The 25,000-nt window shown below is 33.6% G+C and overlaps 1 protein-coding gene and 1 pseudogene across 3 annotated transcripts in view; both read right to left on the bottom strand.

The window, feature by feature from the left end:
* The window catches only part of LOC106867954 (N-acetylated-alpha-linked acidic dipeptidase 2), a 670,339-nt gene that overhangs the window by 559,464 nt on the left and 85,875 nt on the right, over positions 1-25,000 (bottom strand). The gene's annotated exons all lie outside the window — the stretch shown is intronic.
* LOC128249967 (5S ribosomal RNA) lies at positions 15,428-15,547 on the bottom strand (annotated as a pseudogene).

Raw genomic sequence — 25,000 nt, 5'->3', positions numbered from 1 at the left:
TCATCAACATCACCATCATGATAAAATCCCATTGAAGTTATTACAAAAGCTCTAGTCAGAGATTTCCCAAGTAAAAAATGTCAGATGTCATTGGCAAAAGTATATTTACATTTGGTTCTGAAAGTATAAAAGCTCAATCCAACGTTTACAGTATTTGAAACAAAGAACAACAGAGTGATGAAAGTAAATGTCCTAATGATTTCAATCTAATACTGTTCATTTTCATCCAGTTCTACCTGCTTTCGGTGTTTTATTCAACAGCTTAAATAATATATATCAATTATGTGAAACAATGGCTTTCAAATACATACAAGTGCTAAATACCAAATAATGAGATTGCTTATGGATGCGTTGTTGTCATAAGTCAGTTCTGAATGAACCAACCAATGGTTAAAAACAATTCCCACATGATCATCTCAACATACTTTACTCAGTCTACATTATCAAATGTGTTGTTCATTTAAGATTGTTGAGTGTAACACATGAGGGGAAATTTGGTTGTTATTTCTTGTAGACCAGGCAACCCACATAGAAGCTCTGTCATCTCTCACAATATAAAAGGTTAATTCTTGTGAAGTTATTCTAATACAAGTATTAGATTTATTGTCACCTTTCCAAATTTCTAGTATTATTAACTTCTGTAGTTTTACATGTCCCACTTTTCTAGATAATTCTGTAAGTTAAGAAAGCACTGGAGTTGAAGTGTATAGTTATAAAGATAGAGAAGTGAAAAATCTTGAGAATTACTGATATAAATCATTATGAAAAAGAAAGAAATCTTATTTTAACCTAAGTCATATTATTTTACCATCCATTGAACTGCATAGAAGTAAAATTGCTAAGTCGATATTTTATTGGATTATCAACACAAAAGTCTTGAATTGGAATGCATTGAAGGGATTTTAATTTTATTAATTTTATTTTACACCCAAACACATGAAGATATATATATGATGTACCTATATTGTATATAGATGCATTTATGTGCAAATACATATATATGCGAGTATGTATGTATGTGTCTATGAATCTTTGTATGTATATATTATATATGTATGAAACCAAACAAACATGTAAAAATATATAGATATACACATAACTACACACACACACACACACACACACACACACACACACATACACATACACAGACATATGTGTGTGTGTGTCTATATATATATATATATATATATATATATATATATATATATATACATACATACATACACATACATGATAGTTGTAACTCGATTTCAAGTAATAACGTTACTTGATTGCTCTCTTAAAGCAGCATAGATATAGCTTCCCATTTCTGCTACAGAACTACATTCTTTTGCACAAATGTGACAATCATAGGAACGCCTTACAGCTGGTATTCAGAGAGGTTATTGCCCTCACTAATACTAGTTTCCATGGAATTTTTCATTGAGAGTTTTTGCCATTTGGAAAAACAAACAAATCATTGTATGCTACACATTATACAGATGTTAACAACTCAAGTGATGCCATTTTAAAGTGAGAAAAAGCCTTGTGCAAGGCCAGTCTCTCTCTAAACAATGAATGCATTTGTCTAAAGGGAAGAACTAGTCTACATCAGATTAATCTTAGTGCTGCTGGTAATACGCAACCAGTATAACCTGTCCCATAGTTGAGCTATTAGTAACTAATCTGTGTGATGAGGAGGGTAGTTTTCATTGGACAATTGAAGGATGAAACACAAAACCTGTCAAAGGGCCAGTGACCTCAGCAGAATCAATGGTCAAATACATACATATATACATATATATATGCATACATACATACATTCTTACATACATATGCACATACATACATACAAGCATGCATGCAAACATGAAAACACTTACACATGTGTGTGTGTGTGTGTGTGTGTGTATGTGTGTGTGCGTGCGTGTGTGTGCATGCGTGCATGTGTGTGTGTGGGGTGGGGGTGAGCATTTATGTGTGCATGTGTGTGTGTATACCAACAGAGGTATCAAGCGATGCCAAGCTATTGGAACATTGGAGCATAGTAACATGCAGCGGTATGATGTAGTTTGAGGGAGAATTGGCTGCTATTTTGGTTAGAAGCACCTGCAATGCTGATGTCTCTCTGTTTTAAATGAGTTCCAAGTTGGTCTTAAATTAACAAACTGAATTTTAAAGGCCTTTTAATTATAGCCATCCGATTTTGTTTAGATATCAGAGACTAGACTGCATTGGCTTGTATATTACACATATAAAGGAATAGTTTGTGAGAGGAAGATTAAGCTCATGTAGAGGCTCTGTTTGTGTTCATACATAAATAGACAGATCTACATCAGTTTTCAGTTGTTCAATCAAGTGGATTAGCTGCTCATTGACTCAAGTATGTAAAGTAACTGAGTAGGCCACAGACATGTGTATCCTAATTTACAGGCAGAATCAGCATGAAAGTTTGTGACAAGGCAGTATCTTTAAATTACTTCTAAACCGCATCTGATAAGGTTCTATACGGTTTTTGTTTACCCAGTTCCACTCACAAGGTATATGCCAAACCAAGTTGAGGGAAAGTTTGTTTACTCAGGATGCTATACATTGGGATTATAACTGAAACCTCATGATTGCAAATCATGCATCTTAAGCATTTTGCCATACTGCGTGCACACACACACACACACACACACATGCATGCACACATACATACATGTATACATACATACATAGGTTCTTTTCTGCATACATTTCTGTACACGTATGGATACATCAGTAGGAAGTAATTTGAGAATGATTTGCTTGCTATATCTCATAAGCAGGGTCATCACAAAGAAGTTTTTCACATTGGCTAACACACTCACACACTTGAGGTATATACATGGTCTGATCAATAAGTACCCAGACTGTTGCCATAGTAACGAAGCTAACGTATGCAGAGTGAAGCTGCTTGGCACAGATTGACCTTGAACTCTGTTGCATATGTGCAATAATTTTTAATGTTCTAGCTCACTTCTGCTTTTTACAGCAGTGTTTGGAAATGCTTGTGATCATCGCATTGACTATGACAGAGAAAGTTGAGCAGAAAATCTGCATCAAATTTTGCCAAAAGCTGGGTGATAGCTGCTTAAAGGCCTGTACAAAATTTTCATAAAGTGTCCATCATTCTCCACACAATAAAGGTGATGTTATGCAACTGAAACCTGAGTGTCTGTTTGGTCCACTGAAAGCAGTGTTGACAAAAATTTGGCAGACATGCATCGCATACCCAAATCTTCAGTGATTATCAACTGAACTGAACCATAACTAACCAGCACATCTTCTGATAACTCACAGATGGTGATTTGATGATTTATACAACTGCGATGTTTTACTCAGTTTTGCCAGTTGTGGGCCTCCCAGAACATTCATCAATAGCGACATTTTTGTCGGCCCTCTTGGAAATGTCTGAACCACTCGTACACTTGAGTGCAGCTCATACACTCCTATCCATACACATTCTGCAACTTTGTGTAGGCCTCTGAGCAGGTATCACCATGACAACTTTCTCTGTCATGGTCAATGCGATGATCACATGCTACACAAGCTCTGCTGTAAACAGCAGAAGTGAGCTAGAACATTAAAACTTAGTACAATAGAGTTCAAGGTCAATCTTTGCCAAGCTTCAATCTGTGTGCTCTAGCTTTGTTACTTTGGCAACAGTCCGGATACTTATTGATCAAATCTTGTACATTTAAATAATGTCTGTCTGTATCATATATATCTATACCTATAAATGGAAATTTCTGTCTGTCTGTCTGTCACCAACATAGTGCCTAAACCACCAAACCAATATTCGCGAAACTTCACATACATGTGACACTAACATCCAGTTCAATAAAAGGCTAACTGGATTTCAATAAAAATCTATAATGTGCTCCCCACCCACCAAGGAGTTGGGTGAATTATATTATAAAATGAGAAGGTTGCAAAAATGGAAACTGAACAGAGAATGGGATAGGACATGAAACAGTGCAATGGAAATGGGAACTGGAAATAACCCCTGCTTTTCCGGGTATTACCGGGTATTACCGGGTACTTCAGCTAGTATATAAATAAATTATGAGTGATAGAAACAGTATTAATACCTACAGGTAATCATTATATCCAATTTAACAAGCACTGCCTCGTTAGAACACTGAATATTGCATTATTAGCCTTGAGAAAGGCAGCAAGCTGGCAGAAATGTTAGCACACCAGGGGTCGATAAATTAAGTACCAGTTATACACTGGTGTCGATGTAATTGACTTAACCACTTTGTCTGTCCTGTTTTGTCCCCTCTGTGTTTAACTCTTTGTGGGCAGTAAAGAAATAAGAAATGTTAGCACACCAGGCGAAATGCTTAGCAGTATTTCATCTGTCTTATATTCCAAGTTCAAATTCTGCCGAGGTTGACTTTGCCTTTCATCCTTTCAAGGTCAATAAATTAAATACCAGTTGTGTACTGGGGTCGATCTAATCGACTGGCCCCCTCCCTCAAAATTTCAGGCCATGTACCTAGAGTAGAAAAGATTATTAGCCTTGAGATCTTCTCTTATATGTGCTTGGTGTATAAAAGTACATACACAGACTCTAAGAGATGAGAATTGTCTGTCATGGGCACCAGAATTTCCATATCACATGATTTTGGTCTACTGGACTTCATTAGTGGGAAGCACCAATTACCACAAGCCAGTCAAATCTCGCTGCCACAGTGTATAGAATACTAGTATCTTTTCAGACACTGACATTGCAAATAGACAGCAGGTTTATTAAAAATTAATTATTATTGTGAGAAACAGTATTAATTCCAAAAGGTATGAGACCAAAATCATACAATATTAAAATTCTGGCACCCATGACAGACAATTCTCATCTGCTACGATCTATGTGTGTATTTTTATGCACTAAGCACCTATAAGTGAGGATCTTTCAAGGCTGATAATGCAGTATTTGGTGTTGTGACAAAGCATTTGTAACCACACATGTGCTGTTGGTGATATTTTTCCTTCTCTGGACTTTTCCATTTTCCTTTCTGATGAAGAGCAATGCTCAGAACGTCAAAAAACTTCTCTCTTTTTTTCACTTTTACTGACTGTCAAACTAATACATTCCATGTACACATCCTCTTGTTGCTTTGTTATTGTTTTTAATGTTCGATTATTCAATTTGATGATATATATAGGGGTTGGACAAAATAATGGAAACACCTAGCATCACAGCATCATAATTTTGAAATATCTGTAAAACCATCAAAAGCTTGTTTATTTTTATGTTTTATATTTATTTACTATTAGTGTTGCTTAATATGTTTTGCTAAAATTGCTGTTTCTTTTCAGATATCATCAGTAAAAGGTAATTAAAATTCATTAAAATGACAGATCTATCAGACTTTCAAAGAGATCAAATTGTTGGTGCCCGTATCGCAGGCACTAGCATAATGAAAACAGCTGAAATGTTCGGTGTATCAAGAAGTACTGTCTCGAAAGTAATAACAGCCTTTGAGAAAGAGGGAAAAATCTCCCCGTTGAAACAAAAATCTGGAAGAAAACCAAAACTTTCAGATAGGGCCTGTCGGACTCTTATGAAAATTGTTAGAAAAGATCACAAAAGTACAGCTCCCAAAATTACTACAGAGCTTAATGACCCCCATGGGAACCCAGTTTCCACAAAAACTGTTCACCAGGAGCTACACAAAGCCTGATTTCTCGCAATCTGAAAACCACTACTTTCAAAAACAAACGTTGCAAAGCATTTAGAGTGGAATAAAAACCTACAGAATTGGATCCCTAAAGCAGTGGAAGAATGGTATTTTCTTGGACAAGTCATCCTTTACCTTATTTCCAACCACTGGCCGAGTATACGTGTGAAGACAGCCAAAAGAAGCATTTGACTGAGACTGCCTTCTTCCAACTGTTAAACATGGAGGAGGATCTATGATCATCTGGGGGGGGGGGGGGGGGGGGGGGCTATATCTTGGAAATCCACCAGCCCAATGGTTTTTCCTTCATGGCAATTAATATTGAAGACTATTTAAGCATTTTATCTGATCAAATTCATCTTATGGTTGCAGTACTGTTCCCAGGAGGAAACGCAATCTTTCAGGATGATAATGCACCAATTCACACAACTAAAGTTGTTACTGAATGGCATGAGGAACATTCTAGTGAAGTTGAACATCTTATCTGGCCACCACAGTTCCTGGATCTCAATATTATTGAACATTTATAGTGCATTTAAAAAAAAACAAGAACTGGAGCCTATTTTAGCTGAAGAATGGACAAAAATTCCTTTGAAAACAATTCAAACTTAGTACGAGTACATACCTCGTAGAATTCAAGCTGTAATTACTGCCAAAGGCGGTCCTACCCCATATTAAAATAAATTTGTTCTAAATTTTAAGCTGTTTCCAATATTTTGTCCAACGCCTGTATATATTAGGTTGTCTGGAAAGTTCTGAGTGTTTTGTAATATGCTAACAGGGATATACTTCATGAACTATACTCTTAGAAACTTCCAACTCCTCTACAATTTCTCTAGTCATGATATTTGAGTTTTCTTTGATTTTTGCCTTCAAAATATCTTCATCCAATTTTGAAGATCTTCCTCTGTGATTGTCATCTTCCAAGTTATACTCTACAGCTTTAAATTTTGCAAACCACCTTTGAACAGTTGATTCACTTACAGCATCATCAATGTAAACTTCGCAAATTTCTTTGCAAGCCTTTGCAGCATTTCTCCCTTTTTTAAAAAAGTAAAGCATTACAATGCACATATGAAATTTTTGGTTATCCATTTCAAATGTCAATAAAAGGTAACTGGAATAAAAGATAAATCTATTTTTAGTCAACAGCATAGAAGAACAAGCAATACCAAGAAAAAGTACTGCCAAAGTTTTAACCGTGTTACATTTCAGCTGTTTTCAATGAAGTGTTAAAAGATTTAGCTTAAAATACTCAGAACCTTCTGGACAATCTAATATGTTATCCCTAAAAACCTCCAGATGACTGTCAGATGTAGTGGTTATTTGTTCACATTGATTTGAATTTATCATGCATCATCATATAGCTTTGAGATTTTGATGATGAAATTGTTTATTTGTAGAATGTCATAGTTGGGTAAGTGTGAGGGGCTGGATCTGGCCAATTTGAACATAAAACATGTAGACTATTTGTGTTGGATAAGGCAGGTTAAAATGCTAAAGCTTCAAATCCACAGAAAATACATCGTTATGGAGTGATTTGCTAATTTCATATTTATTTAGGTGCAGTCATTGTGATCAATTCTGGTAGAACAAAATGTTCATCTATCACTCAAAATGTTGTCTAATTTGCTCAATATAATATATATTATATATATATAAGATATATATAATATATTTGCTTCTTTAGTTAGCTGCTTTACTGTGATTACTCATAAGCAAAGTAAAGCATTCCAGAGTTAGGACTTCCATTATTGTTAGTGCTTTCAGGGTATAAATACAGACATTTGTCATTGTTGGTACATATAAATGTTGTAGTTAAAGGGTTCCATATTTGGAAACAGTTTCCAGTTCAGGTTCTTTGTTTTAATTTTATCCTCTTTCACAGGTTTCAGTTTTGCTGTCTTGTTGTTTAGCACCAAAGCTGTTCTGTTAAGCAAACTTATGGTTAAAAAGCTTTCCAGTCTTGACTATATATATTCAGAGATTTTGTTACATAATCTACCATATTATTCAATCTAGTAGAATTTGAAAATTCTACTCATGAAAATATTTGCATGAGAATATTTGCAAACATTCTCTTATCTGCTTGAGTGTGTTATCAAATGACCTCCATCATAATCATCACTTCCCTTCTCCCTTTCTCTCGCTATATCCCACTCCTCATGTGAGTATCTCATTCTCTATCTTATGCTATTCCACTCTTCCAGATAGATAGACACACATATAGATAAAAAGAAAGATAGATAGAGAGAGAGAGTGAGAGAGAGACAGAGAAGGACAGAAAGAGTGAGAGAGAACAAGAAAGAGAGAGTTATTTATCAAAATAGCAAACTTTCCTGTAGGACAACAAATAACTACGTGATTTTATGGGTTCTATGCTTGTAATTTCTAAATAAAATTCATTGTATGTGTACACAAGCATGCACGCACACACAGACACCCACACACATGCACACACACATAGGATGGGCTTCTTTCAGTTTGTATCTTCCAAATACATTTACAAAGCTTTGGTCAGCCGGGAGCTATAGAAGAAGACATTTGCCCAAAGTGCCCCACAGTGGGACTGAGCCCAAAACTATGAGATTTGGAAGCAGACTTTTCATTGTACAACCACACCAGTACCTATATACATATATATATATATATATATATATATATATATATATATAATGCATTAGATACTACAAAATGTACACATAGGACTGACCGAAAAATATTAATACCTAGTTTCATACCTATATATCATCATCATCATCATCGTATATATATATATATATATATATATATATATATATATATATATATATATATATATACATATACAAAATTAACTAACTATGACATTTCCTCCCTTCAGTTGTGGAGGGGTTATGTTCCTCCAGTTATTTGAGTCTTGATGTGTCTCCTATACTGCTAGGCACTTTATTGATGTGAACCTAATGGCCACACTTTGACCAGCCATAACAAACAACCATTAGGTTCACATCAATAAAGTGCCTAGCAGTATAGGAGACACATCAAGACTCAAATAACTGGAGGCACATAACCCCTCTACAATTGAAGGGAGGAAATGTCATAGTTAGATAATTTTGTAAACAAAACGTTTCAGAAACAAAATATAAATGAAAATTACATATATATATATATATATATATATATATATATATATATATATATATATATATATATATATATATATATATATATATATATATATTCATATACTCGCTTGCACACACACACGTGCACATATGCACACACACACACATCAGCGTATGTGTTTGTAGGTAATGTATATACTTAAATTCATATGATAGTTTCAGGTAGGTATTTCTGTTGTTAACCATGATCCACAGTGGAGCAAACTTGAGAATGATAACATTCTTATACATATGCATACATATACACATGCACACACTCACTCACACAAACACACACACACACATACATACATACATACATACATACATACATACATACATACATATATGTATATAGTGGTGAGGATTATATGCATCAAGATGCTGTCTGCCTGTAGGAATTAGGTTTCAGTGACATACCTAAAACATATAATCAACTTATAGATTATCTAAATACAGGAAAAAGGAATGAAAGTGGAGAGATGATGAAGAGAAGAAACAGGATATGTAAATGTGATTTGTGAGAGAGAAAGGAAGTGAAAAAAGATAGAAAAGAGAAAGGATAAAAGAGGGGGGATAATGTAGAAGATGAGTATGGAACCTGCATTACCTCATCTATCATATCTTCAATCATGCTTGCTATATATCTCCTGCAAGTAGTTCAACTACCAGCAAACATGTATCATATTTTACCCTGTATATACTGTCCAGTTCTTATTATACATTAATACAGTACAATGAGACTGTGTTATGTTTCAATAAATATAACAGAACAGATAGTAGAAACTGGAGTGTATACTAATATGATAGAGAGAATAAAACAGATACAATGAAAAAGAAATATTGCTGTAAGTCTGGCAATAGACTGATTTGGACTTTTACTGGTGTAACAAACCAAGAAACGTTCTGCTTGAGCAATAGACTGGATGCCTTAAAAGAATGAAGAAATATTTATTTTTTGAAGAAAGTCTGTTGGGAAATGATGCCGGACGTAAGTGTATAGAACTGCAACACCATAACACCATAATAGAGACACTAAGATATATGGGCAGATGAAAAGAAAAGGAATAAAAGACAAATTGATTTCACCAACAGTTCTTGAAGACATAGTTAGTTGTTTGGAAAGTAGTTTGTTTCTAGTTATTTGAAAAATTTCTAAGTTGATATAAGACGCAAAACTAAAAGGACATATAAAACAAAAATCAGCAAATTTTGGAGGAAAATTATTCTTACTAAAGACTCTGTGATTCTCTGGTGACAAAAGTCCTACAGAAAACATATTAAAGAATGCTGCAAGTAAAGAATGCCCTTTATATTGTAACAGGTTTAGAATATTGTAGTTTGAGATGAAAATTAAGAAAGTAAGTTCAGTAAATATTTACAAAAGCAGAGTTTGATAGCATCCATGTTGATGCTACATTCAATAGTGCAATATTGTATGTATATACATACATATGTACACACACACACACACACACACATTTGATATATATAGATATGAATATTATATATATGTTTACATGTGTATGTGAATATATATATATATATATATACATAAATATGTGTGTGTATCTATCTATCTATCTATCTATCTATCTATGCATATACATACATATATGTGTGTGTGTGTGTGTGTATGTGTATATATATATATATATATATATATATATATATATACACACATAAGGTGAGGAAGAGGGAGAAAAATCTTATGGAAAACTTAATATAGGAAAATCTTATGGAAAACTTGCAATATTAAATTCATGAATAAAACAGGTAGATCCATCAAATTTATTATTTTTTTTTTTGTAAAAATTTATGTAGAATGGATTGTAAGTTTTGTGTAATAACCCACACACTGGCTGCCAGAAGAAAAACATTGCATATTACATAAGAATCATGTAAAAATTTTATAAGAGAAACAAACGGCTCTGAATATATATATATGAAAAGTTCAAACATTTCACCTTTGCTTCAAGTTGGAGATTCAGGATTCAGTGGGATTTGAACATTTAAACAACAACGTTAAAGCGAAACAATTTTATTCATTCATGTGCAGGACAGATAGGATATATTGATTAATAGCTATAGTAAGGATATATTAACTCTCACAAAGGATCAAATTCTGTGACAAGTCAATGATTTGGTTAGTATGATGAGACGTAAAAATTTGACATTGACCATTAAGTTTGAGTGGTACAGTACTGGTGCCTCCAACTAATTTTTCAATCACACTATAAATTTGGCGTGCAGTATATTACTATAAAGTCTTACTTTGCATCATAGTTGCGTGCATGCAACATCTGTAATAGACCCAGGCTAGAGTGAAATGTAGGTGTCAGCTAATATTTTAGGAATCTGTTGTAAATACTTATAAGTCATATATGGGTTATGGGCATGTATATGTTTATGCAGTGTACATGCTGTGCTAACAAGTAACAAAATGGAATAAAAGAACTAAAATGAGTTATGAATAAATCATAAGCCAAAATCATAAGCCCACAGCAACTGGGCTACCATGTTAGGTACCTGGAAAACTACTAGTATTATAGTTTTAAACTTTCTAACTATTAAACACAACAATATAGAAAGACAGTTTAAGATAAAATAAATAAATGAATAATAAAAAAACTTATTTATAATATGTCTATAGCCTGGAGTATCTATATTCATTGGAGCTGTGATTCTATCAAAGTATATCGTGAAGCTATTATAAATACAATTATATTGTTATGAATATAAAAATAACATATATTACTCAATTAAGATATGTTTTATATAGCATGATAGTCCTAAATAAGGACAGTATCTACTACAATCAATAACAAACCACAAAATAAGAAATGGTGATAGTGAGAGGGCTACACAGACACCAAGGTAACTAAAGAAATAACATTACAAATAAAAATTATAGAATAAAATAATATCGAAAACATAAAGTCAAATTGTTAGATGAGAAAACCCACCCACTCAATTTCTACAATACTAGTTCCTAAAGAAAAAAATACACCATATCTAACACTGATAAAGGGATAAGGTAGCATAATATGATTTGAAAGTATGAAAGAGTATGAGAGAGGGAGATTAAGAACTGAAAGTATGATGTAATAATAAGAAAAAGTATATTCTACAATTTGATCAACACCTAACAAAACATCATAATCACCATCACTACCACAATAACTAAAACAATGGACACCCTAAAGATAAAAAACAAAAACTTGTGTATGAATTTTTCAACTTGTGTTATCCCAGTTTTTAGAGCCTATTCTGTGAGTCAACTGAAAGGATCATGTAAGGAAGGGTATTTATTTATAAAACACTGTTGCAAAACATTTCATCAAACCCATGCCAGCATGGAAAAGTGGACATAAAAATGATGTTGATAATGATAAAATAGAAATATGAAAATAATATATTAATTCTTTTATCTTCTATTTGTTTCAGTCATAGCTCTTTGGCCATGTTGGGGCTCAGCTCTGAAGGGTTTTACTCACATAAATTGGCACTAGTACTTATTTTTTCAAAATTTGGTACTTACTCTATCAGGCTCTTTTGCTGAACCACTAAGTTATATGAATAAACAAACACTGGGTGTCATGTAGTGATGGGGACGAACATACATACGCACATGAATATATATGATAAGCTTCCACACAGTTTCCTTCTACTAAATTCACTCACAAGGCATTCTATACCAGAAGAAATTTACCCAGTATGCTATGTTGTGGGACTGAACCTGAAACCATGTGGTTATGAAACAAGCTTCTTGACCACAGAGTCATGCCTGCACCATAATGATAAAAATTTGTTAATAATTCCTCCAAGAATTGTAGAATGGTGTGACTGTAAAGCTTTGAAGATGAGAAAGACATTGACAAAATGTGAGATGTAGAGAAGATGAATGTAAATAAAAAACACAGTAAAAAGTAGTGGAAACATTGTCATTGTAGTCATTATTATCTTTATTATTTTATTGTCTTTGCACAGCTTCTAACGCTGGAGATGTACTACGGTGTCAGCTGTTCACTACCAGTGAACTGAGGTAACATCCCTTATTTTTGAGCACTATCCCAAATATTTGAGCTGTTCCAAGCAGTGTTGTTTTCTACAAGTGCTCCACCCTTATTGCAGCCCCTATTTGTTCCATGTACTTCTCAAGATTTTTACTCACTGTTCCCAGTACTCTGACAATTATTGGTACTACTACCACCTTTTTTCAGTGACCACAACTGCTTAACCTCCCAAGCTAACCTGTCATATCTATCGACTGTTATTATTATCATTATTGTTATTAAGGCAGCGAGCTTGCAATCATTTCCAAGCTGGGAAAATGTTTAGGAGCATTTTTTCTGACTTTACATTCTGAGTTCAAATGCTGCTAGAGTTGACTTTACCTTTCATCATTTTGGAGTCGATATAATTGACTTATCTCTTCCCCACAAATTGTTGGTCTTGTGCCAAAATTCGAAGTCATTATAATAATAATAACAATAATAATAATAATAATAATAATAATAATAATAATAATAATAATAATGATAATAATAATAATAATAATAACATTAATAATAAGGCAACTACCATACCAGTGATTGTAGGAACTCTAGGAATGATAAAAAAAAGGTACTGAAACCTATTTGAAAATGATACCAGGCTTACCATCTCTTCAGGAAGTGTAAAAAATCGTGTTAACTGGAATGACTCATTTACTGAGAAGAGCATTATTGCTGTGAAAACAACATTCATTCATGAATTTATTTATTTATTAATTTTTTTTTTTTAAATACATATTTTACCTGTGAATTTGTGTGTAGACTGGGAATGCATACAATGAGCTTCTCTGCCCTAGGTGTACAGAAAACACTTGGCGAGAAATGGAAGAAAATTTGAAGAAAGAAGAAAAACAACAACTGCAACATAATAATAATAATAATAATTATTATTACTATTATTATTATTATTATTATTATTATTATTATTTTAAATTTCATGTCTGCTTTTTCCATATTGGCATTGATTAGATGAAACCTCTTAAGTCAGTATGCTACAATTGGATGTCCTTCATAACACCAACCCTTAACTTGTTCTAAGTAATGTTATTTCGTGCCAAACACTCAAATGCTGTTATTTTAGTCCTGACACTATTCACATGTTAAATCCATCTTCAAACAAGTATAACCCAGGAATAATATTTTTTACTATCATATTTTTCTAATATAAATTTTCAATATAGTTTGAAATTATTCCATGGCATTTGATTTATTTCAATGCCAGTTTTGTCTGTAACGAAGAAAAGCCAACATACTAATTGCTGTATGACAAATGCCTTCCTTGCTCTTCCTCTCTCTCCTTCTCTTCTTTTTTCTCTATCTTCGTCTTTCTCTTAATCAGTTTCTTTTTTTCTCTTTCTCATCAGCTGCCACCCTCATCTATTACTCTTTTGCACATCCGCTTATGCTCATTGGTTATCTTCCTTTCTCATGTTGTCCTTCTTTCTCTCACACACTTGTTGCTTTTCGTTTCTTCTCTTTCACCAGTTGCCTTGATTCAGAATCTAATGGACATACACATACAAATACACACACATGCTCTCACATACATATGGATACACATATAGGCACACATGCACAGACACACACACATGCACACATAAACTCTCACACACACACACACACACACACACACACACAAACACACACACGCATTAATGCTATTATAATATATAATAGCAATCATTTAAAAAAACAAAAAAACTGCTGATTCCCATTGATCATTTCAAACCAAGAATTACCATTTATTCAGTGAGCAATTTTTGCAGAAATTCTCTTGGTGATATTGAAATACAATGTTATGATGTATAGTGATAGACAACAGAAGCAAATCTAAGAAAAGAAATTGATTTGGACAATGGCCACTATAGTAATACTCAGAGACATCTATTTAGCATAAGAATGTACCATTAGAACAAAAACAATAAATAAAACAAAAAAGTTTATCAATTAAGTGTGTCATGTCAAAGATGTATTAAGAATTGAGAGGTGATTCCCTTTATGTTATGGTAACTATTGTTTATCTGAAGTGAAGAATAGATATTCAAACATGAATTTTCTTTAATTCTTTTACATTTTTGAGTCATTTGACTGTGACAATACTTGATATATAACCCTTAGTCCTTCTAGTCACTAATATTCATTTCAAATTTTAGTACAAGGCCAGCAACATCAGGAAAGAGGGTAAGTCAATTACATTGATCTCAATAATCAACTGATACTTATTTTATCGATGCTGAAAGGATAAAAAGCAAAGTCAACCTTGGTGGAATTTGAACTCAGAATGTAAAAACAGACAAAATACTGCTAAGCATTTTGCCCCATGCGTTTAACAATTATACCAGTTTGCCCCCTTTTTCTACTCACTAATATTGGCCACAGGATTAAGTTTAACAATCTTTATTGTTGGTTAAGTTATACATTTGGATAAAATGAGTTGCACTTCAACATAACAATTATCATCAGAATCAACATTGTTTTAATTTACTTTACTAGGTTCAGATTGTAAGTTGCAGCCATGTTGGGGCACAGCTGTTGCTGTTTACAAAAACCTAGGTTTTCCAAATAGCCACCCATCTAAGTACTAACTAGGCTCAACATTGCTTAACTTTGGTGATTGAATGTGAACCAGTGTTTTCAATGGGATAATGTCATAATGTCCACTTTCCCATACTGGCATTGGTTGGATGGAATTTGTTGATGTGGATTTTCTATGGATAGATGTCAAGACAAGGAGACAGTAATGCACAAATGAACATGCCCATGCACACACACACACTCACACAGACACACACATAGACGCACAGACACACACACACATACACACATACTTACGCACACACACACACCATATACATGTAGAAGATAACATTTATGGCAAAGTATTGTGGAACTTACAACTCTTGTACCCTCACTTTAAATTCTCAATTGTACTTATATCATCAGAGGTGTATTAGGTAATGGACCAAAAAATTCCACAAAAACTTATGCACGCAGGCTTTTGTTTGTTAAACTCCACTATGTATTATTCAATCTGAAGATAAAGTAGAAGATACTTGCTGACGATTTTGAGCAGAGTGACTTAATTTACAACCATATGGCTGAAGATCTCACTCCTCAACCACACACACACACAAATACATATATATGTGTATATATATATATATATATATATATATATATATATATATATATATATATATATATATATATATATATATATATATATATATACACATTGGTTGTCAAGCAATGGTGGGGGGACAAACATAGACACACATACAAATGTATACATATATATATATACATATATATATATATATATATATATATATATATGGCTGCTCTGCATTGACAAGGGGCAACACCCTGAAACTAGTCATTTCTCAAAATACAATGTTTATATACCAAAAAGATTTTCTAACATTTTTCTAACATTTTTCTAACATTTTTCTGACATAATTTAAATATATACTTTAACCATGTAACACAAGCCTTCTGTAGTTTTTTCACTCTTATTATCTTTTATACATCCAACCACGTGCTTTCACATACAAACTTTCTCACACACATATATATATATATATATATACGTATGAGTAAAATTTGAATGTAAACACTGAAAGATAATATTATTGTTAATATGATCTGTGGTGAATATAAGTAACTGATAATAATATACATGTATACACACACACACACACACACACACATAAATATATATATATATATATATATATATATATATATATATATATAGATAGATAGATAGATAGATAGATAGATACATAGATACATACATACATATATATATATATATATATATATATATATATATATATATATATATATATATATGTGTGTGTGTGTGTGTGTGTACGTGTGTGCGTGTGTGTGTATGTGTGTGTGTATGTATACATATATATTATTATCAATTACTTATATTCACCACAGATCATATTAACAATAATATCTTTCTTTCAGTGTTTACATTCAAATTTTACTCATAGGTATATATATATATATATATATATATATATATATATATATATATATATATACAACAGGTAGCCTAGACTGTGCCAGTGCTCTATTCACCACTTAAACACACTAATCGACTTGTACCTATTAGTCCAAGATATTATATATATATATATATATATATATATATATATATATATATATTATTGTCCTATCATCACTAAGCTTTTTCGTAGAATATTTTTTCTTTAAATCCAATGTCATACTAAAGTTCAGAATGACACACTTTTGAGCCACATGGCAAATCTTACACCACAGTGGGTTAACATGAAATGTCTGTTATATCATTAGGTAATCTAGAAACAAAATGGTTTAAATCCCTCCACATAAACCTGACTATTAGCATCATTACACCTTAATTGTAATATGTTCTGTAAATAACATATTACACATACTCACCTACACACACATACACACACACACACACACACACACACACACACACACACACACATACATATGCTTGCATATACATGCATATACATACATACTTACATACGTACATACATACATACATACCTATATATCATCATCATCATCATCATCATTATCATTGACGTTTAACGTCCGCTTTCCATGCTGGCATGGGTTGGACGGCTTGACTGAGGGCTGGCAAGCCAGAAGGCTGCACCAGGCTCCAATCTCATCTGGCAAAGTTTCTACAGCTGGATGCCCTTCCTAATGCCAACCACTCTGTGAGTGTAATATATATATATATATATATATATATGTATGTGTTATATATATATATATATATATATATATATATGTATGTGTTATATATATATATATATATATATATATATATATATGTATGTGTTATATATATATATATATATATATATATATATATATATATATATATATATATATATATATATATATAACACAAAGAAATATAAGATATAAGAGCACAATACTTAGAACAAAATAAATGTACAAACTCATAAAACAAGCCACAAAGAATATCATTAATTATGGCATCAAATATTCAAAGAGAGTTGATGCCATCTTGGTTTTGACCTGCTTCTTTTTAGACATTCTATCAATGTTTATTTCATATGCCAATCTAATTTCCTTCAAAGAGCTGATGATTCAGGTGTAAACTCATCTAATTAATCTGTTCCTTTTCATTCCCACTGATCTCCAGTGATTCTTACTTTGTTGAACAGATTTCAGGCAAAATACCCCCAGCAGATTATTTCATAACTAGTTTACATCTACAGTTATGAAGCAAAGGAAAACTAATGAAAAGATTGGCAAAGAAAATGTGAGAAGGAAAGAAGAAAGTAAAGAAAGAAAGGTAGACAAGTTCTATTTCTTTTTTATTTTCATCATTGCACACACATGCACACATGTACGCACATTCTTTACTTGTTAATTTCCTAATAAAGTGTCTAATTATACAGCAGTGAATACTTTCTCATATAATTTATTATTTTTTATTGTTATATCCTAGGGCATATCATTTCACCTTCATTAAATACTGTTTTTTTCTTTCCTTTTCATAAATTGACTTTTACTGATTTTTACCATAGACATTCAATGTTCCTACAATTTTTTAATATTTCTGTTTATTATTAATCTTTGAAAATTCTTTTGAAGATGAGGCAAAAGTGTTTTAGGAAAAGGCTTTTTCTTTTCTTTTTTTTTGTTTGGTTTGTTTCTTTTTCATCTTTCATCAAAAGATGTTTAGAATATTTCAAATTGCTAGAAATGAATTCACAACCAATTTTCTCTCTTTCTCTTGAGTAAAACATGTTATTTATTCATTTACATATTTATTTAACATCTGTTCAATATTTCTATATTTATTTTTCGTATTTAATACTCAGTTTTATTATTTATCCTTGACTGCATTAGATAAAGTATTGAATAAATAATTGGAAGATTGTATATATAAAAATATAAATAATAAAAGAAAGTGTTGAATTATCTTGAAATATGAAGCAAAATCTATAACACCTGCTAGTTTCTTATTAGTATTTCTGACTGCTGTCAGAATGTATAGTGTTAGACATTCAGGACCATATATCAAACGAAATACACTGTCTATTCATTTGAATTCATTTTGAAAATAATCAAGAATCTAAAAGATTGAGTAATTAACTTATTCATTTATTCGTAAGTAAAGGTTCTTATATGGAAAAATTTGATGAAAGGTTTTAATTTAAAATAGGATGCTTAAAAGTAGATAGTATCATATAACCTGAGGTGAAGTGAGCGCTTAGTGAGGAAAGCAGGGAGTTGGTTATTCATATCTAATTAGAATCAATTCTTCAATTGCTGTGAACCTAATCTTGATGGGGTAATATGTCTTGAAAAATCTAAATACTTAAAGTAACGAATATAGTGTATAATTATTCTTATTCTTATCTTGATTAATTTTTACTTGTTTCGGTCATTTGATAGTAGCCATTCTGAGGAACAATTCTGAAGTGCTTTTGATGTTAATTTTAAGTATCTGGAATTTTTCTCTATTTATTACACCTTTAAGCTTTGGAACTTAAACATTGTTGTTAGTGATGTCAACATGAAGATAGACATAAATAGACACATACAAATGCATATCACACACACACACATGCATGATAAACATATATAGTTTTCAGCTACTAATTCCACTCACAAGACATTGGTTGGTCTAGGGCTATAGTTGAAGACATTTACTCAAGATGTCACCCAGTGGAACTGAACCCAAGGCTATGTACTCATGTACTTAACCACACAGCAATAGCAATAATGAATTTCTATTTATTTATTTATTTATGTTATTTTGTAGAGTTGAGTTTTGGATGCCACCATGGGTAAAGTGAGAAGATAAATGGGTTCCATCAGGTGGACTTGCTCTCAATACATTACCCAAAATTAATTATTCAATAACCCACCCTCAACCATAATCCAAAACGTTATTAATCTCCAGATCACTACAACTGAAGCAAAAGTAAATATATACCAATTAAAAGGTCAGTTCTTAAATAGATGAAATTTCTGCTGACATGGTATATTTGGAATAAATAACTTTTTATTTGGTGGTCAGAGCTACTGTTTTCATGCAAGAATTTTATCAACAAACAAAAACATTCTAAAGGCCAGATTTACTACAATTTAGTAGAATTGTGAACTTGTTCTTTAATTTCACATCCTCATAAAGTAAGTCATATTTGATTACTGAAACAAAGGGGGAAGTAGCCAAAGGGACAAGTTACATTCCCTTCACATGTGTTATGCTTCTGTGCAGAAAAACCTTCTGTTCATACTTTACATCTCTTATGGTGATTCACTTATAGTTGCATTGCAACTGTTCAAGCAAGTAACACAGCCTACAAAACTTAGCCAAACCACCTACCTCTACATATTTGATGACCCTTTCCCATCACCACAGATCATGTAAAGCAGTTCCCCAAAGCACAAAAGGCATCTCCATGCATCACACAGCATGTAAGTTTTCCTGCTTTGCAAACCACAGTCAGTTTTTTTATGTTTCTTGCTGGAATTGTCTCTAAAATCTTTTCAGTGTCCCTTTTTCCCTTTGTGGTGTCTAATTAAGAGCTGCATGCAACATACAATAAAATCATGCTTTTAAATTTATCATAGATACAGATATAATGAGTCAATCTGCAATGAATAGTGACGACAATCAAATCAATGCAATCATCCTTGACCTATATTAACTTATAACATCCTGATAAGAATTTTCTAAGTCAAAATCCCAGTCCTGAGCTGATTCTGCTACAAAACAAAGATTAATAGTAGAGGAAGGGGGGCAGTGAGCTGGCAGAAATGTTAGCACGCCGAGAGAAATGCTTAGCAGTATTTTGTCTGTTTTTATGTCCTGGGTTTAAATTCTGCCAAGGCTGACTTTGCCTTTCGGGGTCGATAAATTAAGTACCAGTTGCAAATTGGGGTCAATCTAATTGACTGGCCCGCTCTCTCAAAATTTTAGGCTTTGTGCCCTAGAGTAGAAAAAAATAATAGAGAAAGGGATTAGAGCTTTCTTCTTTACATTTGAGAGTTGGTCACTTCCTTTAAAATCAATGTAAACAAAATTAATATGATTCTTGTGATACCGTGCATTTCAGGACTGGTGACTGAAGCAGCCCTGTGCAGAACTGTGTCTTACAAGAAATTAAGAGTTAATCCATCAAATAAATTTGCTTCTCCTCAATTCATTATTGAATATATAAATCATAAAATAGGTCTGAATAAATATTCCTTAAATGATCTGAGGATATAAAATGAAGATCTCAACTCACTTGGAGTTAGTGTACAGTAAAGAGAAATACATTGACTATTAGTTGCAAACAATCTTTCACTTCTCCAAGAAGTACTGACTATTCTCCTTACTTTATTTTTTTCACTGGTTGCAGACATTAAACTGTGGCTATCTTGAAGCACCGACTCCAAGGGTTTGAGTTGAGTATAAAGATTCATATTATTCATATTGGTTCAGTACTTATTGTATTACCTATTTTATCAGTCTCTCAGTTGTTTTTGACATAAAAGGAAACAATTTGGCATTCTGGTTTATATTAATAAACATGGACATAAACATAGGGACAGGTACATATCATTATATAACATGTACAGATCCACTGAATTCTGAATTCAATTCGTAATTCATTGGTCAACCTGAAGCTATAGTAGAAGGCATTTACTGAAGTGCTGTGCAGTGTAATTGAAGCATATGGGTGTGAAATGAACTTTTTAACTACATGGTTATGACTTCATCCAGTATTAAAACATTATCTTGGTGGTCATAGCCTGGTAGCTAATGCATCAATGCATCAGCTAAATATTTCTTTAATTTATACCAGTTATTCACTTTTGGTTTTCTTTGTCTATGTTTAGTTTAAATACATTGCATACATACATTTATACATTATATATTCACAAAGAAACAATTTAAGAGAGAAAATAAAAAGATAGGAGTAATACAACTTATATAAAAGGAACATGAATGAGATGGGAAATAAAACAGTAGAACTGCTTCCATATGATTAAATCAGCTGACAATGTATTCTGTTATATCCAGAAATACACAGTATTCAATAAATGTGTTCAGGATACAAACTAGTTGATTTTATCTTTGCACAATTTCTCAGACTTCCAAATGTCACAGACACTTTAACATCCATGTGAAATGCAACCACAACAACAACATCAATAATAACAGTAACAGTAGAAACAGCGAAGGAAATTGATTAAAAAATGGAAAAAGATTTATTAAAAATAGAATGGTTGTTATTGAAACGCTTTTCCCTACTTCTGTCAAAAGAGTAATCAAATATTTTGGAAGTAGTATTATTTAAAAATATAAGATACTTTAAGTTGTGGATAAGAAAACAATTAATTATTTGTAATAAACAGCCGGAAATTCCTGCGAGACAGCTTGCTGAGTGTCACAGACCAAATCTGTGGCTGGTGCAAAGTCCCTTCCAGACCTAGGGTAACATGGTGGTGGAACAATACTGGAAGAGTTGGGGTAGCAGGAGAATGTATCAGATAGCCAAAAGGGAAGCTAAGAGACAGGTATATATAGCCAAGGGAGTAGCAGAAAAGAAGAAGTTTGCTAATGTTCAGTGACTGATGACCAAAGAACAGAAGTATTTCAGATTGCAAGACAGTGTGTGAGAGAAAACCGTGATGTCATAGGACAGAAATGTATCCACATGGATTATGGTGCCCTTGCGTTTAATGATTCTGCAAAAGAAACAGGTTTGGAGAAGCCTTTATAAAAGACTGCTGAATGTGGAGAATGAATGGGAGGAGGAGAGTCTGCCAAAGGTTGACCCAACTGAGGGACCAGCTATCTGAATTGATAGTACCCAGGTAGATAAAGTAATTAAGTATATGAAGAGAGGGAGTGCATCTGGACCACCAGGAATCACTGCTGGGATGCTTGAAATATCGGGTGGTGTGGGTTATGGTCTTGTCAGGTATTTCATGAAGGAGTCATACCCAATGACTGGTGTAGTAGCACCATAGTCAACTGCTACAAGGGGAAAGGTAATGCTTTAAATAGAAGTAACTACAGGGGTATCAAATTATTGGATCAGGTGATGAAAGTTACAGAGAGGGTCATAGCCCAACTAATTAGGGAGAGAGTTAGCCTAGATGAGATGCAGTTTGGTTTTGTGCCAGGCGGAAGTACCGCTGATGCTATATTTCAGGTAAGGTAACTGCAGGAGAAATACCTAGCCAAAGATAAACCATTGTACTTGGCTTTTGTTGACTTGGAGAAAGGGTCCCCTGATCTCTTGTTTGGTGGTCAATGTCGAAACTGGGGATAGATGAGTAACTGGTAAGAGCTGTACAAGCCCTATACAGGGATGCTGTCAGAAAGGTGAGTATTAGCAACAAGTATAGTGAAGAATTCAAAGTAGAAGTAGGGGTTCACCAAGGATCAGTCCTCATCCCTCCTTCTTATTCATTATAGTTCACCTGGCAATATCAGAGGAATTCAAGACAGGCTGCCTTGGGAGCTCCTCTATGCTGATGACCTTGTGGGATAATAGCTGAGTCACTGCCAAAACTGGAGACGAAGTTCAGGGTGTGGAAGCAAGGTCTAGAGTAAAAGGGCATTAGGGTTAACCTAGCAAAAACCAAAGTCTTAGTAAGTAGGAAGGCTGTCAAATCACGACCCCCTTCAGGTAGATGGCCCCACTCAATCTGTAGGAAAGGCATGGGTAGAAACTTCATATGATGTACCCAGTGTAAGCTATGGACACATAAAAGGTGCAGCAATATATATAGTTTTTGTGTGTGGCAGATGCACTGAGGTAATAAACTCTGAAGATGTACAGAAAACTGAATCCATCACATGCCAGGGGGAGAAACTAGTAGTTAATAGCTTCTGCTACCTAGGCGACCAAGTTTGTAGTGGGGGGCGGTTGCTCTGAGAGTGTAGCAACTAGAGTAAGAATAGCCTGGACAAAGTTCAGGGAGCTCCTACCTCTGCTGGTAACTAAGGGCCTCTCGCTCAGGGTGAAAGGTAGACTATATGATGCATGTATGCGAACTGCCCTGCTACACAGCAGTGGAACATGGGCCATGAATGCTGAGGACATGCATAGGCTTGAAAGAAATGAAGCTAATATGCTCTGCTGGATGTGTAATGTCAGTGTGCATACACAACAGAGTGTAAGTGCCCTGAGAGAAAAGTTAGGCATAAGAAGCATCAAATGTAGTATGCAAGAGAGGCGACTGAGCTGGTATGTATATATATATCATCATCATCATCATCGTTTAACGTCCGCTTTCCATGCTAGCATGGGTTATATATATACTTATGAAGAACAGATAGACAGCCGGCAACTGATGAAGGGTCGTTCTTTATGTCTTTATGTCCTGTTTTCCATTTGTTTTTCTGCATCATTAGTAGATCTTGAACTCATATTGAACTGAATTGTTTTCATATTTCATGTTGTTTACCGTTGGTGACGTCCTGTAGCCATATATGCATATGTATATATATACTCTTTTACTCTCTCTTTTACTTGTTTCAGTCATTTGACTGCGGCCATGCTGGAGCACCGCCTTTAGTCAAGCAAATCGACCCTGGGACTTATTCCTTGTAAGCCTAGTACTTATGCTATCCATCTCTTTTTGCCGAACCGCTAAGTGACGGGGACATAAACACACCAGCATCAGTTGTCAAGCAATGCTAGGGAGACAAACACAGACACACAAACACACACACATATATATATACATATATACGACGGGCTTCTTTCAGTTTCCGTCTACCAAATCCACTCACAAGGCTTTGGTCAGCCCGAGGCTATAGTAGAAGACACTTGTCCAAGATGCCACGCAGTGGGACTGAACACGGAATCATGTGGTTGGTAAGCAAGCTACTAATCACACAGCCACTCCTGCACCTACTATATATATATATTATTTATATTATATATATATAGGCACAGGCGTGAGAGTGTGGTAAGAAGCTCGCTTCCCAACAACATTGTTCCAGGTTCAGTCTCACTGCCTGGCACCTTGGGTAATTGTCTTCTACTATAGCCTCGGGCGAACCAAAGCCTTGTGAGTGCATTTGGTAGATAGAAACTGA

The sequence above is a fragment of the Octopus bimaculoides genome, chromosome 18, assembly GCF_046866305.1.
Source record: "Octopus bimaculoides isolate indiv1 chromosome 18, ASM4686630v1, whole genome shotgun sequence".
In the NCBI taxonomy this organism is placed as follows: domain Eukaryota; kingdom Metazoa; phylum Mollusca; class Cephalopoda; order Octopoda; family Octopodidae; genus Octopus; species Octopus bimaculoides.
The sequence above is the reverse complement of the archived record's forward strand: the minus strand, read 5'-3'. Positions and strand labels throughout refer to the sequence as shown.